We start from the raw sequence: 14,420 nt of genomic DNA on the forward strand, positions 1-14,420 counted from the left end.
AAGCTCTGCTTGAGAATAAAACTAAAGCCCATCCCAAGCCGCAGGACATCATAAAGTTTGTGCATTCTGAAGCTGGCATCTCTGGTTCGATCCCTTCAGGGTAACGTTGAGTAGCCACACTCTGAAAAGTGAAGAGAAGAGTATGAGAGGCTATGATAGCTGAACCTCGACTTGCGGCTAACATGGTGACTGTCTGCTGTTGTATGTAAAGGGCTGTTCATTAATTTGTAACCTGACTTCACTCGTGCACCTGAGCTTTGATGAACCGGTGAGTAAGGGAGTGAATAGGTTGGGTGTATACTGCTTGATTCAGTCAGGTTGACAGAGGGTTTGTTTAGCCAGCCTACCTGAACCCTTCCCCAGATAGGCTGAGGAGAGGCTTTCCCAACACCTTCTGAGGCTGACTGATCACCCCGGAGCCCTAAAACACAGCAAGAATCCCTAGGGAATCTTGATTTAACTTTGAATCATTAATTTGTGGGTTACTGCAAATAAAAGATTGCCTGGACCATATTTAGGTCAAAGTATGAAATAAAATTAAATCCTTGTTATGTAAAATGCAGAATTCCAGCACCAATAGTGATTTGCTTTGGTTAAATCCTCTACTTTCCTGTTTAGTCACTGAACTGCTCTGTATGAATTGCAGGGTATTTGCTTCCTCCTCACTGCTCACCTCCCTGCCTTGTACCGTCAGCCCCCTCACCCAAATACAGATGGAGCGTTGTAACTAACTGAGACCCACGTGCTCACCCTTGCGTCACCTCAATGCAGCCAGTCCTCCTGATATTGTTCTGATACCCACCACCCCGTCTCGTTAACCAATCCCCAGTTTGAGCAAAAGGAACTCAAGACTGCTGACTGGGACTGGCTGTCTCACTGTGGATATTTGACTGACAGTTCATTCCTAAGTACCTATAGCATTAAGTTTGATAATGGGTTTGTAACACATGAATTAGGATGGATATGCCACTTGGCTCCATAATCCTGGTGCAACATTTAATATGATCAAAGTTCAAAGTGGACTTATTATCAAAGTGCATCTCTCACCATGTACAACCCTGAGATTTATTTTCATGTGGGCACACTCAATAAATCCATTATAGAATAATAACCATAACATAATGAATTAAAGACTGCACCATCTTGGATGTGAAAAAGACAAACTCTGCAAATACAAAAAGAAATAATAATTAGATAAATAAGCAATAGATATCGAGAATGTGAGATGAAGAGTCCTTGAAAGTGAGTCCATAGTCCACAGACCATCGCTAATTTCAGAATTAGAATTAGATTCAGGTTTAATATCACATATGTCATGAAATTTGTTGTTCTGCAAAGAACAACAAATCTACTATAAATTACAATTAGAAACTTATAAATATACCGTAAAAATTAGTACGTGGTGTAAAAATAGTGAGGTAGTTTTCATGGGCTCATCGTCCATTCAGAAATCTGGTGGTGGATGGGAAGAAGCTGTTCCTAAAGCACTGATTGCATGTCTTCAGGCCGCTGTACCTCCTCTCTCATGATAGCACTGAGAAGAGGCCATGTCCTGTGTGGTGGTGGTTCTTAATGATGGATGGCACCTTCTTGAGGCATCGCCTGTTGAAGATCTCCTTGATGGTGGGGAGGCTGGCGCCCATGATGGGTTTACAACTTCCTGCAGCGTTTGCTGATCCTATGCTGTTGTTCCCCCCCCAACACCCCCCATACCAGTCTTGATTGTAGCCTCAACCCCACATTCCCACCTACCTGTGGTATCATTTACAGCTTAATCCTCAAGCTTCTATCTCACTCTGTCTTTAAAAGATTCCACTCCCCTCTGCGAAAGAGTTCGACAGACCCTCAAAGCACCTGGCCTCATCTCTTTCATAAACAGCTGACAGTAGCTCTAGATTCACCCACAGGAGAAAACATTCTCCTCACATCCACCTTGTCAAAGCTCACCAGGATCTGCTGTGTGTACTCCAGCAGAGTCAAGGTCCATGATCTTCAAATCCACTTAAGGCTCTGTGCACAGCCATTCTACCGCTTCATCACCTAAAAATTTTGCTAATTTATCCTTTAAGAAACTAAACACTGGGGAAGAAATGGAAAGCTTGTGCAGCAGCAGGTATACTTCTGTTTGTTCTTGGTGCTCTCTGTGCTATAGAGCACGTAGAGTTACCTTTGGCTGTGTTTTATGGGATGCTAGATACAAAAAACAACATTCAAGTCCCGCTCCCCCGATGCATGTGCTCAATAATTAGAAACCCAAATATCTTGTGCTCAGATGTCCATGCCATTAAAATACCCTTACCAACTTGCTCTAGCAAGATTGTCTTTGTCAGAGAATTGGTTGTGCATGCACGTGACTAAGCTGATGCAAAATAGTTGAAGTCTCATGCCAGTAATAAACTGGACGCCAGCTGACCCATAGGGCCACCTTATTGGCTACGTCCAGGGATTGCACTATGGCAATGCCAGTGCTGGATTGGCGTATGCCCTCTCAGGGGGGAGTATGGTTGTAACAATCACCCGTACACGTTATCCAGGGAAGTAATTGAAATACAGCAATAAACAGAAAATGGTATGTGTAAAAGCACTTTTTCAATGGCAGGTAATGTCTACTTTTACAGTAAGTCCTCGACGTAGATTCATAATGTTGTTCTGTAGTTTTTCCATTTTGTCCAGGATTGACTATTGTACATTTTAAGTATCTGTGTTTAGAAGGAACTGTATGAGGATCGATGAGCTGTGATGTCTAGTGATAAACAATTCCCCTTGGGATGCTGATTCTTCTCAGCCAACATTCCTCAATATGCAGGGGTTCCCAACCTAGGGTCCATCGACACCTTGGGTTATGGTATGGGTCTATGGCATAAAAAAGGTTGGGAACCCCTGCCCTAGTAGGTAATGACTTTTAGGTGATAAGCTCAGATCACATGCAACAAAAATAGAAGTAAAATTGTTTGTCAGGAACTGGTTAAGAAAAAAAAAATTAGTCTTCAGAAATGTCGTCACCACTTTTATTTTGTCACAAATTGACAAGAACACTGAAACTCAGGAGAGATATTTGAAACATGATGAATCTAGTTAGAAAACTAAAGCCCAAAAGCACAAGCAGGTGCAGCCCAGTGCAGTGGTGCTCCAATCTGCTGCATCAGTGAATAGATTGTACCAATGTTAATCAAGTCAGTTGCTTTGTTTATTACCAGGTATTGACTGACGAGGGTTATGACGCAGGTGTACACTTTCAGAACGAAACAATATGGCCTATCGTGCTGTGCTAGTTCTTTAAAAGAACTATTTGACTGAACCCTTGGATTCCAATTTGTAGAAACTGGAAATTGCACCCTCTTTTTAAAGTAAAAATCATGCATACAAGCCTTTTAACGTGACGTAGCAATTCCCTGTGGAAATGGTGAAACTGAGAATGGGGTCCATTCATCGTTGCGAAGCTCGTGGTTCTCTACCATCATTCCAAAACACAGTGAGGTCCCCGACAAGTGTGAGACTCGCCTCTGTTTTGCTGACAGAAGTTGGAGCAATATTGTGTGAACTATGACCTTTGATTTCAACCCTCAAAGGAGGTAGGGTCCCCATTGGAGCGTCGGGTTTTGGCCGTCTTTATTTGCCAACCTGAGTTTATAATACTCTTCACTGCTGACACATCACTGCCAGATCTCTGGGCTTAGTACAGTTAGTCACCGAACAGGTTTATTCTGTACCCTGTGAGTGCCCTGGTGCCAATCACAACATGGGACTTGATCTGTGTCACCAATCACAGATGAGGCAGTGAGTACACACTCAAAAGGCATACGCTCTCCTTGTAAATTCCTCCCCTCACCTCAACCCTCTGTGGTGGCCTTTCGGACTACTACATCTGCCACAGAGGCTAAGACTCAATTTCCAGCAGCAAAGACACAGTAGCTGCAATCACAGTCAGGCAGTTACCATGGCAAGGTGCACATGTTTTAATGGAAGAATCAGTAAAAACAACAGTACTAATTTTTAAAAGCTAAATTTTAGTTTGAATTACTTCTTTCCCATGCCATCAGGTCCTGTTTATTAAGGGTAGATTCCAACTTTAAGCAAAGCATTAAATTACAGTGACAGACTACAGAGACTAGAATGGTCTCCCCTGGAATTTATAATCCCACTTTGATGTTTTCTGACTATTAAGTGGATCCACAGGTAATTTCTACTGATTCATCGTCGTCGTTATGTGTTGTGTCGTATGACGTGGGTGCTCATGGTCTCCCAATGACCATGACTATTGGCAAACTTTTCTATAGAAGTGATTTGCCATTGCCTTCTTCTGGACGGTGTCTTTACAAGATGAGTGACCCCAGCCATTATCAATACTTCGGAGATTGTCTGCCTGGTGTCAGTGGTTGCATGACCAGGACTTGTGATATGAGCCAGCTGCTCATATGACCATCCACCACTTGTTCTCTTGGGTTCACATGATCCTGATTGGGGTGGCTTATGGGGGTTAAGCAGGTGCTACGCCTTATCTGAGGGTGACCTGCAGGCTAGCGGAGGAATAGAGTGCTTTGCAACTCCCTTGGTAGAGACGTATCTCCACCCTGCCACCCAATTCTGCAGATCAGGCAATTCTTGCAGGCAAAACCTAAAAATTAGAACCATGTCTTCCAAGAGTAAAGTGTTTCTACATCAGGAGCTGGTGGAAAGTTGGAAGCCTCTCCTAAAGATTTAAATCTGATATTGATAGGTTTTTGTTAACCTAAAATATTAAGGGATGTAAGGAAAAGGCAAATATATGCAGTTAGATTTCATAACAGCTATAATCACAAAGACTGGCAGGACAAGGCTCAAGGGGCTACTTGCTAGCCTCCTGTTTTAATGTTCACAATGAGTCTCATTGCACCTTTCCTTGGGTTGACTGATCTTTCAAAAATTACTGTTGAAAGTGTTCCAGAGTCCTTTCAGGTAAGACATTTCGGATTGTAATCATCCAATATATTAAAAAAAGTAACCCTTTTGATTTTGTTAATCCGTTTCGGTTAACAGTCCTGCCACCAGTTAACAATTCACACATAATTAGAGAGTGTAAGGAGCATCATGCCAAACCAATTCCTTTGCACCTCTGAATATTGGCCAAGGGATGAAAGTAAAGCATTTAACATTTTTAAACATGAGGTTTTGCAGATTGTTTTTCAGAAGGAGAAGGGTAAAAGTTGCTCTCCAGGTTTAACAAAAGTTACTCTCACCAATAAAGTATGTGATAAAAGATGGCTGAAATGTCTCCAGTTCTTGCCCTCCTGTCTTGAAGGAGCCACGTACCATTGAACTGGACCTAAACATTGGAACATAATGTTTTGTTCAAAAGAGGTTTCAAAAATTCCTCCTGAATTTTTCTCAGTTATACACCAACTCAATTCATCTTTGTATGTGGTCAGAAGCTACTTTAAGATGTTTTAATTTCTGAATATCAACTATTCTATACAAAATATTAAATTAATTTTTGTTTCTTTTGTAACATAAAATACTCTTGTTTATGGCCCATAAGTTAAAAGAAAATAAACATGATTATATAACAGTTTTGCTCAAGGTCTGTCTGAGTTGTGTTTTTAAGTTCAGATTTACTCGGCTTGGGAGTAAAGTAACCTTTATACACTTAGTGGCCACTTTATGAGGTTTACCTGTACACCTGCGCATTAATGCAAGTATCTTATTGTGTGGCATCTCGATATATAAAAACATGCAGTCATGGTCAAGTGATTCAGTTGTTGCTCAGACCAAACATCTGAATGTGGGATGAACTGTGTTTTTGACTGTGGAAGGGTTGCTGGTGACAGGAGGGGTGTTTTGAGTATCTCAGCTCAGGAACTGCTGATCTCCTGGGATTTTTGTGCACAACAATCTCTTGCGTTTACAGAGAATGGTGCAAAATACAACAACCAAAAAAAAAATTCCAGTGAGCAGTAGCTCTGTGGGTGAAAATGCCTTTTTAATGAGAAAGGTCAGAGGAGAATGGCCAGACTGGTTCAGGCTGACAGGAAGGGGATAGTAACTCAAATAACCATGTGTTGCAACTTTGGTGTGCAGCAGAGCATCTTTGAATGCACAACTCATTGAGCCTTTAAGTGGATGTGCTACAGCAGCAGAAGACCATGGACACTGAAATACACACTGAATAATGCATAATTTTAGGTGCCTGAGTGGCATAGCATGTACAAACATATATGTTTGATATTGATGTAGGGAGACAACTGTAGTAATATTTGGCATTGCCAGAGTGACATTATTGAATCAACACACAAGCCTGTGAAAATGGTTAAGTTCACCTCAGGGATGAACTGAATACATGTGCAATGAGGTCAGGACATTCTTTCCTATCGGAATCCATTAATAATTTATCTGAACATCCAAACAATGTTCTATTAGGTTCTACATAAGAAGGTTGACCAGGATTAGAGAATATTTATTATGAAGACATTTTGAGCCAGCTAGGGCTTCTCTCTTTGGAGAGAAGAAGGATGAGAGGTGACTTGATAGAGGTGTACAAGATGATAAGAAGCATAGATCAAGTGGACAGCCAGAGACTTTTTCCTAGGGTGGAAATGGCCAATATGAGGTGTCATAATTGTGAGGTGATTGGACGAAGTATAACAGGGATGTCAGAGGTTTTTTTTTGCAGAGAGTGGTAGGTGCTGGAAATCCCCACCAGGAGATACATTAGAGACATTTAAGAGACTTTTAGATAAGCCCATGGATGAGCAGAAAATGGTGGGTAGTGTTTTGGAGGGAAGGGTTGGATTGATCTTATGGTAGGTTAATGGATAACATGGGCCAAATGGCCTGTAATGTGCTGTTCTATGTGTTATGTTCTATCTTCTTAATCTCATAAGTCTTTATATTTAAACATCTATCAACCTCTGCCCTAAATATAACCTTGGAGGGCTTCTTGTGGGAATTCCATAGATTCACTTCTCTCTTGGCGTCCTGAACTGTCATCCTGTAATGTGTAGACTCTAGCCACTGGCTTCAGACATTGAGACATCTAAATGAAAGTCCAAAAGTCCTGCAGATGCTGTAGATCTTAATAAAAAAACCCCGAGAAAATACTGGAAATACTCAGCTGGTCAGCCTGCATTTGTGGGATGAAAAACCCCATTAATATTCAATTCCAGTATGGAATCCCGAAAGCAATTTCCCCACTTCTACAAACAAGAGAAAGTCTGCAGATGCTGGAAATCCAAGCAACACACACAAAATGCTGGAAGAACACAGCAGGCCAGGTAGCATTCATGGAAAAGAGTACAGTCGATGTTTTGGGCGGAAACCCTTGAGCAGGACTGGAGAAAAAGAGATGAGGAGCAGAGTTAGGAGGTGGGGGAGGAGAGAGAGAAACACAAGGTGAAAGGTGAAACTGGGAAGGGGGAGGGGTGAAGTAAAGAGTTGAGAAATTGCAGGGAAAGAGATACAGGGCTGGAGAAGTGGAGGGGGGGGGGGTGGGGGTACCTAGTAGGAGAGGACAGAAGGCCATGGAAGAAAGACAAGGGGGAGGTTAAATGGGTGGTTGATGGTCAGAATGGATTCAGAGTGCTGAAGGTTAAATGGGTGGCTGATGGTGAGAGTGGACTAAGAACTGAAGGACTGGCAACAACATCTGCCCCACAATCTCCATCAGCACAGGTGCACCACCAGGGGTACTTAGTCCCCTGCACTACTCACTTTACATTTATGACTGTGTGGCTAAGCACAGCTCCAATGCCATATTCAAGTTTGCTGACTATACCATTGTCATAGGCCGAATCAGTATATAGGAGGGAGACAAAGTCTGGCTGAATGGTACCACAACAACCACCTCTTATTGGATGTCAGCAAGGCTAAGGAGCTGGTTATTGGACTTCTGGTGGAGGAAAGCTGAGGTCCATGAGCCAGTCCTTATTGGAAGATGAGAGGTGGAGAGAGACAGCGTCTTTAAGTTCCTTGGTGTTGTCATTTCAGACGTCCTGTCCTGGGTCCAGAGCATAATTGCAATTATGAAGAAGGCATAGCAGCACTCCTACTTCCTTCAGAGTCTGCAAAGATTCAGCGTGACAGCTAAAACTTTGACAAACTTCTATAGATATGTGGTGGAGAGTATATCAACTGGCTGTATCACGGCCTGGTGTGGAATCACCAATGACTTTGAACAGAAAATCCTACAAAAAAGTACTGGATATGGCCCTGTCGATCACGGGTAAAGTCATCTCCACCACTGAGCACACCTACATGGAGTGTTGTCACAAGAAAGCAACATCCGTTATCAGGAACGACCCGGGCTATGCTCTCTTCTTGCTGCTGCCACCAGGAAGAAGATACAGGAAGCTCAGGACTCACACCACTGGGTTCAGGAACGGTTATTACTCCTCAACCATCAGGCTCTTGAACCAAACAGGATAACTTAACTCAATTTCACTTGCCCCATCATTAAATGTTCCCACAACCTATGGACTCACTTTCAAAGGCTCTTCATCTCATGTTCTCAATACTTATTGCTTATTTATTATTGTTATTATTTCTTGATTATTGACTATACCCACAAGAAAATGAATAGATATGTTGACATATACTGTATGTACTTTGATAATAAATTGACTTTGAGCTTTGAACTTTGATGCTGCCTGACTTGCTGAGTTCCTCCATCATTTTGCGTGTGTTGCTTTGGAAGCACCAGAGAGACACGATCAATAAACCAATTGTTGGGAGTTGGTTCACCCCCACCCCCGCCCCTGGCACCTTCTCTGCCACTTGTCCCACTCCCCTCCCATGGCACTCCACCCTCACCATTCGCAACATTCTTTGCTCCCACCAGATTTGCAGACTCGCTCTCTAACACATTGACTAACACAGTATATACTTCTAAATGCAATTAATGATTTTTATTACTATGAATTGCAATGTACTGTTGCCACAAAACAACAAACTTCACCATACACGCCGATGATGTTAAACCTGATTCTAATCCTGCTCTCCTCATCCTGCAGCCATCAGGCAGGGTGTACAGAAGCCTGAATTCTCACACCGCCAGGTTTAGGAACAACTATCACGTTCTTGAACTGATCTGCACAAAGTGCTTTTGCACCTATATCTTATTTCACACAGTCTTTTTCTTTACAGTCTTGTATAAATTATGCAAATTTATGTTCTGTGTGTTGCTTGAACCTTCGTGCCTGAGATGTTACTGCAACCAGTTTCACATTGTACCAGTACCTCACCGTACTGGTGCGTATGACAATAAACTCAGTGAGTGGCTGGGGTCTGGAATGGGCTGTCAGGGGGAGCTGTCGAGGCTGTTTCAACAGTGGCATTCAGAAGTAACTAGATAAACATCTGAAGAAGTATGTAAGACTATTGGAGAAAGTGTGGGGGTAAGACCAGCTAAGTTAATCTAGCGTAGAACTGACTGGAACTCAATTAATCAAACAGCTTCCCTCCATACTGTAACCTTTCTGTGTTGTTTGAACTCAAAGGATGGATTTCACCAAAGAGCTCAGTGGTCACTTTATTAGATATACCTGTACACTTGCTCGTTAATGCAAATATCTAATCAGTCAATCAGTGGCAGCAGCTCAATGCATAAAAACATGCAGACATGGTCAAGAGGTTCATTTGTTGTTTAGACAAAACAACAGAATGGGGAAGAAATGTGATTGGCCATGGAATGATTGCTGGTGCCAGATGGGGTGGTTTGAGTATCTCAGAAAGTGCTTATTTTTTTGATTTTCACACACAACGGTCTCTAGAGTTTACAGAGAATGGTGTGTAAAACAAAGGGCATCCAGTGAGCAGCAGTTCTGTGGGTGAAAATGCCTTGTTAATGTGAGAGGTCAGAGGAGAATGAGCAAATTGGCCTGAGCTGACAGGAACTCCCATCCATTACAACAGTGGTGTGCAGAAAAGAATCTCTGAGTGCACAACACATCGAACATTGAAATGAATGGGCTACAGCAGCAGAAGCTGATGAGCACACACTCAGTGGCCACATTATTGCATTCAGCAGGTACTTAACAAGGTGACCATTGAGTGTATATCTGTCCACCTCTGAAAAACAGTGAGAAAGGATTAGTGTTGTCAGTGTAGATTCTTTGCCGGGAGACCATTCTGTTTTTCATGTAAAGGAGGGGAGCCTTGACCGAAGTTCCTCCGGTGAGCCAAATGGCTAAAATCAGATTAACACCATTCCTCAGCATAAACAGGCTTTTGTCTACCGTACAAGTCACTGGGCTTCAAAGGATTAATTACAAGCAAAGCTCTTGGAGAGGTTTCAAGAGTGATTAATTATGAAATAAATTAAAATTCCTCAGAATCAGAATCAGGTTTAATATTGCTAGCGTATGTCATGAAATGTGTTTTGCAGCAGCAGTACATAGCAATACCTAATAAAAACTATAAATTACAATAAGAAATATACATATATTATATATATAAAACTAAATAAGTGATGCAAAAAGGTGAGCAAAAAAAAGTGTAGGTAATGTACATGGTTCCATTCAAAAACCTGATGGCTGAGGGGAAGAAACTGTTCCTAAAATGTTGAGCGTTTGTCTTCAGTCTCCTGTTCCTTCTTGACGGTAGTTATGAGAAGATGGAACAATCTGGGTAATGGGGATCCTTAATGACGCGTGCTGCCTTCCTGAGGCGTCCCCTGTTGAAGGTGACCTGGATGCTGGGGAGTCTGGTGCCCATGATAGAACTGGCTGAGTTTGAAACTTTCCGCTGCCTTTCCTGATCTTGAGCAGTGGCTCCCTCCATACCAGACCGTAATGCAAACAGTTTGAATGATCTCCACAGGACAACTGTAGAAAGTTGCAAGAGTCTTTGGTGACGTACCGAGTCTCCTCAAAATCCTACTGAAATATAGCCTTCGCTGTGCCTTTCTTGTAATTGCATCGATATGTTGGACCCAGGATAGATCTTCAGAGACATTGACACCCAGGAACTTGAAATTGCTTACCCTGTCTTTTGTTCTTCACTGCACATAGACTTCAATGCTTCTTCAGTATTAATTTCACTTTTCCTTTCTTCTGCTGTTACAAACATATATATTTTGCTGTTAGAGCCATTTAGCTTTGACTACTGCAGCAGAAGAGACAAGATACAGAGCACATAGGATGAAGGAGATGGGCAAAAGAAACACAATGAGTAGTTATGGTTCTGATCCTGGCGAGTGGGACTAGCTTGAATGGAGCATTTCTCGGCATTGGCCAGTTGGGCCGAAGGGCCTGTTTCTGTGCTGTATAGCTCTATGATTCTATGTACTGTAGGTATTTGGATTCCATTGTCATCAGGAAGTTTTTAACTATTGTATTTTTTGAACTGTTGAGAATTGGGAAGGGTTGGTGGTCAGGAAGGAAGGTTATGTAAGTGAAAATGTCAGTAGGGGGAGCACCCAGTGTAAACCCATGTCATTAGACAGCAATCAGGGAACAGTCACAGGAGAGGTGTGATGCAAATTTAAATATATTACTTTCAATCTTAACAGTTTCTGAATGTAATGAAGCGCATCCCAGTTTTTCAGGCTTCTGAATCACAACAGTCAAATGGGGACCAGTGGATATATTTTTACCTATTCATGCCAAGACGTACTGGCAAGACCAGCATTTACTGCCCTTCCTCAGTTGTTCTTGGAAGTGGTGGGTCATCATCTTTTGGTAACTTCATGTGAATAAAGGAACAGAAATATATTGGGTGATGCATAAGGGGAAAGCTTGTGGATGGTGGCATTCCCATATACCTGTTGCCATTACCCCTCTAGGCAGAAGAGATGGTGAGAGGTAGCACTGAAGGAGCTCTTGGTGAGATGCCACAAGATGTCTTGTAGATGAGAACGTTGGAATTGGAAGCCATCTGTTTATTCATAGCATGAAGAAAGTCACAGACTGATAAAATGGAACCCTCAGTGAATAAAACAAACCAAGAAGTAATTTTATACTAGCAACACACATCAAAGTTGCTGGTGAACGCAGCAGGCCAGGCAGCATCTGTAGGAAGAGGTGCAGTCGACGTTTCAGGCCGAGACCCTTCGTCAGGACTAACCGAAGGAAGAGTGAGTAAGGGATTTGAAAGTTGGAGGGGGAGGGGGAGATCCAAAATGATAGGAGAAGACAGGAGGGTGAGGGATAGAGCCAAGAGCTGGACAGGTGATTGGCAAAAGGGGATACGAGAGGATCATGGGACAGGAGGTCCGGGAAGAAAGACAAGGGGGGGGGGACCCAGAGGATGGGCAAGAGGTATATTCAGAGGGACAGAGGGAGAAAAAGGAGAGTGAGAGAAAGAATGTGTGCATAAAAATAAGTAACAGATGGGGTACGAGGGGGAGGTGGGGCCTAGCGGAAGTTAGAGAAGTCGATGTTCATGCCATCAGGTTGGAGGCTACCCAGAAGGAATATAAGGTGTTGTTCCTCCAACCTGAGTGTGGCTTCATCTTTACAGTAGAGGAGGCTGTGGATAGACATGTCAGAATGGGAATGGGATGTGGAATTAAAATGTGTGGCCACTGGGAGATCCTGCTTTCTCTGGCGGACAGAGCGTAGGTGTTCAGCAAGGCGGTCTCCCAGTCTGCGTCAGGTCTCGCCAATATATAAAAGGCCACATCGGGAGCACCGGACGCAGTATATCACCCCAGTCGATTCACAGGTGAAGTGTTGCCTCACCTGGAAGGACTGTTTGGGGCCCTGAATGGTGGTAAGGGAGGAAGTGTAAGGGCATGTGTAGCACTTGTTCCGCTTACACGGATAAGTGCCAGGATTTTATACTTGTTATTTGCCCTATTTCCACTGGAAGTCCTGCCCTTTTGGGCAATTAGACCAGGTACTTCTAGGTGGGATTCAGCTTAATGGTTGTGTCATTTCCAGAGCAATATTCCCCACATGATAATGTCATTAGGATGCAGGATGCTCTTTTCTTAATTAAAACTTCAAATTGGTGTAGGAGTATGTAAACTACAACTTGCGTTTTTCAATAACTTTAAAACGAGGAGGAAAACCACACAGCATCAAAAAGCAGTAATGATTAAAGTGCCGCAGTTGGGAATTACATTTTTTTGCGGCTGGGTTACATCTCTTTAAAGAAAGAGATATTCTGAAGAAAAAGTATTTCAGGATGTATATCGTGTACATTTCTCTGACATTAAATGCACCTATTGAAACCTATTGAAAGAGGGATAAATGTCTGTGCAGTGTGTCCCTGCAGGAATCTCTGCTTTCATTTCTGCTTGGCTCTACCTTTTGGTATTTGGAACCTCTTGGAAGATGTTTGAATGTGTGGGCAAGGTCGAGGAGTAAGGGGCTATGGCCAGACAAAACACCAACACTCATCCTTCAACTTTTGCTAATCTCTCTGGTGGCTGCTGTATCTGCTGTTAACGTACCGCATAGCCCCTTCAGCCCACAGTGTTGTGCCAACCTAATTAAACACCTAACTAAACTAATCACTTCTGCCCGCATAACATCAATTTCTGTCCATTCTCTGCACAATCATGTACTGATCTAAGACCCTCTTAATGCTTCTATCATATTTGCCTCGACTACCATCCCTGGCAGTTCAACCGTCAATCTGTGTAAGGAAACTGCCCCCGTGCATCTACTTAGGAACAGTTATTCCCCCTCAACATTCTGGCTCTTGAACCAGAGGGGATAACTTCACTCACCTTCACTTGTCCCAGCCCTGAACTGTTCCCACAGCATATTATTCACTTTCGAGGTCTCTTCATCCCATGTTCTCGATATCTGTTGCTTATATAACGATATAACCATATAACAATTACAGCACGGAAACAGGCCATCTCAGCACTACTAGTCCATGCCGAATGCTTACTCTCGCCTAGTCCCACTTTTATTTATTTATATATTATTATCTCTTTTTTATCTTTCTTTTTGTATTTGCACAGTTTGTTATCTTTTGCACACTGGTTGTCTGCCCTGTTGTTGGGGTCTTTCATTGATTCTATAATGGTTACTGGATTTATTGAGTGTGCCTGCAAGAAAATAAATCACTGGAGAGTATCTGGTGATATATATGCACTTCGGTAATAAATTTACTTTGTTGTTTCTCTAAGGTTCTTTAAAAGAAACTGCTGTTCCGAATTGCTGAAGTTCACACTTTTATCCTGCTACAATCAGGGGAAATTATTTAGCCTGTTTTATAGATCACCAAAACTGAATGAAATTCATTTTGAAATCACATTGTTAACCAACTCAGAAACTATTGTCCATCCTGAACCATCCCCAAACTGAGTGGCTTGCTGGGCCGTCTCAGAGGACAGTTAAAGATGAACAACACTGGTGGTTGGGAGTCTTGCCTTAAGCCATCAGATTTCCCTTGCTGAAGGACGTTACTGAGCTGTTCTTTATCAACAATCCAGAAGCCTCATGGGTCAACTGTCAGAAACCTCTTGTGCTTATGCAGGTATTTTAATTCCGATT

The sequence above is a fragment of the Mobula birostris genome, chromosome 4 (assembly GCF_030028105.1).
Source record: "Mobula birostris isolate sMobBir1 chromosome 4, sMobBir1.hap1, whole genome shotgun sequence".
NCBI classification, from domain to species: Eukaryota; Metazoa; Chordata; class Chondrichthyes; order Myliobatiformes; family Myliobatidae; genus Mobula; species Mobula birostris.